Source organism: Morone saxatilis, unplaced genomic scaffold, assembly GCF_004916995.1.
Source record: "Morone saxatilis isolate NCDOM2014 unplaced genomic scaffold, NCSU_SB_2.0 Contig9, whole genome shotgun sequence".
Classification (NCBI taxonomy): Eukaryota; Metazoa; Chordata; class Actinopteri; family Moronidae; genus Morone; species Morone saxatilis.
The window spans coordinates 21,966,919-21,971,746 of NW_023340268.1; positions in this window are offsets into that span (position 1 = coordinate 21,966,919).

Below are 4,828 nucleotides of genomic sequence, written 5' to 3' on the forward strand. Positions count from 1 at the left end.
ATGCTCCAGACCCTCATAGAACTTATAGATCTCATGACATGAGCCTGTGAATCCTTGACGTCTATGTGAGAGTTACATACAATTTAGTCAAGTCTTTAAAAAGTCACTAAATTTCACATTTCAGCCCGACTCAAACGACAATGTTGTCAGACATGTGGCGTACAGGCGAAAACTCTCTCCAGGGCTATTTCATAATTTTACTCAACTCAACGATCTGTGTCCTTAGATGCAGATGGCTTGTGTGACATGTTATTGAGTTTATTAATTTTACATCAGAATATATTTCATGCTTTGTTAGTGTGTCATCGATAATTCATACACGCTAATAACAAGGGTAAGTTTAACAAATCAGTATAGTACTACTATGGATTTAAGTAGTGTAATTCATATCAGTTCAAGAGATTTAATTAAATATCAAGTATATAGTAGTGGCCTACAGGAAATGATTGATTATATTTAATGTGTCAAATATTGGTTGTCATAACAGAGCGAAGTACTTGTTGCGTCTATTGATTAAAAAAGATAAATTTCCATGTTTGTATATTCTGGATCACATCAGAAGTCAAATACATGGTATAAGGGAATGTGAGTGTTTTTACTTGTATCAAATGTAGAAAATGGTCACGTCACTTGACCCTCAACATTATTTAAGGATCTCATAAATGTTTACGGTAAACAATTTTCAATTTTACTCCAAATATTTCAGTTTAGGAAGCACATGTGCTCCATCGGTAGTAGGAATGTTAGCATAGAGCCCTGCAATATACACAATACAACATTACTACTTTGCTATGACTAAGAAAAAATGTACACATTTTACCTGTCTTTCAGTAAAAAGGGCAGGCCATCTGACTCTCATTTCGGCCACAGGTGGCTCCTCTTCAACGATCTCCTGTCTTCTCAGTGCGTATGTGGCATTCATTGCATCATCGATGTAGGCCAGGTTTGGGGTTGTTTTTCTCATCTCCTGGACCATCTTTTCTCTATCTTCTTCAAGACTTCTGCTGTCTCTTCCCTGGGGGAGATCTGGAAGAAAATTTGTTTCAGACCGTCTAGGTTTCTTTACTTTGTTTCTCTTCCCTCGCGTGTCCCCAGCACCTCTTTTCTCAGAATTAACCTCCAGTTCTCGGCAGCCCACACCTTTCAATTTCTGTCTGTAATTGCCCATCTTGAACTTTATGCTGTGTTTCCATCCATACCATCCAGATGTGGAGCCAGGTTCTGTAAGGCAAGGGTGTTTTTCAACAAGTGCCTTGGCTACACATCCAAAATGTTCAAGTGTAGGGTAGGTCATGAATGAATATATTGTTTCAGCAAGTTTGAGCAGAATCTCAGACTTCATGTCCCTTGAAATGGATAGAAGTGCTCCACTTTCTCTAAAAGCTTCATTGCCCTGCCTGAGCCTCAGCTCAACCTCATATGAGAAGGTGGGAATGGGAAAATGAGCTGGCCATTGCTGTGAACGCCGACCTGCAAAGCACTCTGTTTGGCTGCTCAATGAAGAGGATGCCGTCAGAGATGATGAATAAGCTGAAGAGGATGCTGCTGGAGAAGATGGTACAGCAGAGCTAAAGGTGTCCAAACTTGAGTCTGAAGAGACAGGGCAGAAAATGACTTGCAATGTCACCTTCTCCTTTGGTAGATCGTCAACACACGTGAGGTTACAGAAGTCTTTGAAATCCTCATCTTCATATTGAAGGTCAAATGAAGAGCGTAACTGCAGTTTGTTTTTCAACACCAGTTTCAGGTCGTCAATCGAATCTGGAACAGAGTCCAAGCGGAGCTTTCTAATGTCCTGTGCTGAAATTATCACACGCAACAGCATCTTCTTGTGACTGAAAAACTCTCAGGACCTCTCTGGAGATGAAGAGACTGAAAAGAGAGAGAAAAAAAGACTGTAAGAAAAGACAAAATGAACAATAAAGAAACATTAATAAACATGAACATTCACACACATTTTATTCTGTTTAAAACCTGTTTTTATGTTTATGGACATACTGCATATGTTTTTCAGAGGAAGGAGAGGAACACACCATTTAAAGTAAAATAACAGCTCAACTTTACCTTAATGAAGCAAAAAAACTTTTGATGTCACTATCAGTTTGCCTGCTTTTGTGTATGGATACAGGGGTTGATATCCATTTAGTTCATGTAATTCCAGAATCACCAGTTCAGAAGACTGTTTTTTCATCAACTCATAACTCCACAGGTGCTCCATGTACCATGCATGATATGGTTCTATGATGAAAGACACTTTGCTGGACACAACTACAATTTTAAGCAGCTTCCCAAAGTCAGGGAGGCCACTGGTGTGCCCCACGGACAGAAACATACCCTCTGAATACTTTGTGCCATAATTGCAGGCATGGGTTGCAAGAGACACAAGACTTATGTTTCCATATTTCAGCTCTACAGCCCGCCTCATGGAGTGCTCGAGTGCATCAGGTGAAACAACTGCAGTGTGTCCAACTTCCAGATCAGGTCTGAAAAGACTTGGCAAGTCTAGATGGTAAGCTAAAGTAAGCTGATGTTTTGTTGATAGAGTGAGCAAGATGTTTCTGAAATTGTGAGAATCATGCACCACCCTTTTAAAGAAGCTGTGCTTAGCTTCAAATCTAATGGTCCAGAAATCAACCAGGGCACCAAATCTTCGAATCAGTTGGGATAATGTTCCAAGAAGTGGTGCTTGGGCAGGAGGTGGAAATCAGGAAACACCTCTTTTAATAGGCACCTGTGATCAGAGATTTTACACTCCAAGTATGCCAATGTCTCTTCTGAAAAATGTCCACTAGCCAGAAGCTCTACTATTTCTTTCAAATCTAATAGAATCCCCCAAGTTTTGTCATCTTCTGGTATAATGTGACCGATCATCAACAGCAGAAGTCTCAATAGTGTCCAGTTTTCGTGGCAATTCCCACCAATAGATTTTTTCGATTTCGAAGTACTGTTTGGATATCAGAGACTTTATGCATAGACTTAATTCCCGTGGCACTATTCCTTCAAAAAGGTCGTGCATAAAATCTGTGGGGAAGCCCTGGATTGTGTGGAAATGAGAAAGTCTATCGAGAACCCAGTCACTCTTTACTCCATTCACGGAAACTAACTGATGTCTGTTTAATTCCAGAAGGTCCTGTTTGTGAGCTTCAACTGTCCGGAGTGGAAATACTCTCTCCTTTACCTCATGAATGTCAATATCTTGCCGACTAGCTAAACAAAACCGGCAGAATTTGTCGATATTAAAACTCTCATGAAACCCCGCAAGTGAGTGGGCCCCCAAGTTGTCTGCAGACACATACAGCACAGTACCTCCAACAGTTGTTCCCAATTTCTGAACATACAATCCTTGCTGCTCAAGTATTTCAAGGTCTTTTATCAATGGTTCAAGAATGGCTACATACCCATATTTCTTCACATCATTGCTATGACACAGACATGCGAGGTAGATTGACTGTACAGATGATCTATATCGTATAGGTAAATTTGAAATCACCCAATAGACTGCACAGACCTTGTGCTTTTTTTGATGTTCCTAGTGGGTTGCAAACTAAAAACTATATACAGTCCTAGGGCAATGCTAAGATCTTCTGACGAGAGCAAAATATTGTCTTTGTAATATAGACCGTCTCTGTATGTTTTGTACTGAGACAAGAGTTCATATGTTTCAATATGTCCTGTCTCCAAGACTTTATCTAACACATCATTATGATTTAACAGCTCTGTCAGGACTTTCAAAACCGGAATATAAACAAATTTCCGTCTTGAAGATGCATCTAAAACATATTCAATCGGCTCAATCACTTTAAAATTTTTCTTGTAAAAAGATGCTCTTTTGTATTCAGAGCCAAAAGGCCCGTCTTTCGACGAGAAAGGGGGGTTTACTTTTTTAACTATCTCTGCTATATCAGCAGTGACTGCACTGTTTACTGCACAATTATGCTTGAACAGTACACTTTAAATTATTTTTGGTGTGCACTCTTCTACAACTGAGCTAATACTACAAAGCTCATTTATTATTTCCTGAGTTGTTGTTTTAGACACATGCAAATGTGTTTGCATACGCAGTAAGAGAGATGCAACTTTGTGTTGAAGTAAATCATGCAGGTCTTGATCCTCTATGAAATCATCTGTTAAGTCTAGATCGTCTGAATGTGTCTCAAAGTCTGTACTTTCAGAGTTTGTAGTGCCTTGAATAAAACTTTGATACAGGTTTTCTCGAAAATTGTCAACAGTACAGAGGTGATGTTTTTTTACTCTTATGTGCATGAAAAGTACTGTACACACTCGACTGAAAACTAGCCAGCTAGCGCTACATGCTAACATATTTCCGAAAAACGAATGAACATGAAATATTCATGACAGGACGGATAATTTAGAGACGGAGAGACATTAGACGACCAATGCACATTACCAACAGATGAATTAACTAAGCTAAAATAATTTTAAATGTACTTACTTGGACGGCTCGACTCCGACTCCGACATTGCGCGTGACGTCACATTGCTGGCGCATGCGTGTTGGTCGAAATGCCCACCTTGACCTGTTTTCTGAAGTGAACTGAACGGATTATTATGGGTTTTTAATGAGTTTCCGTGCTTTTTTCAAGTTGAAATTGTTGTAACTCTTCTTACTGTGTTGTAATGGGCAATGAGTTCTCTCAGCTTGACAACAATGGTCCTTCTGACTAAAAGCCCAAATGCCTTTTAACAGTGCAAATGCCCTCAACAGGTATCGCTGTCTCTCCAAGTTTAGGAACTAAATGTTGTAAACTCAGATATATATTTAGACTGTTTTTCTGCTATCGATCTTCACCAGTTAACTTCAATAATTT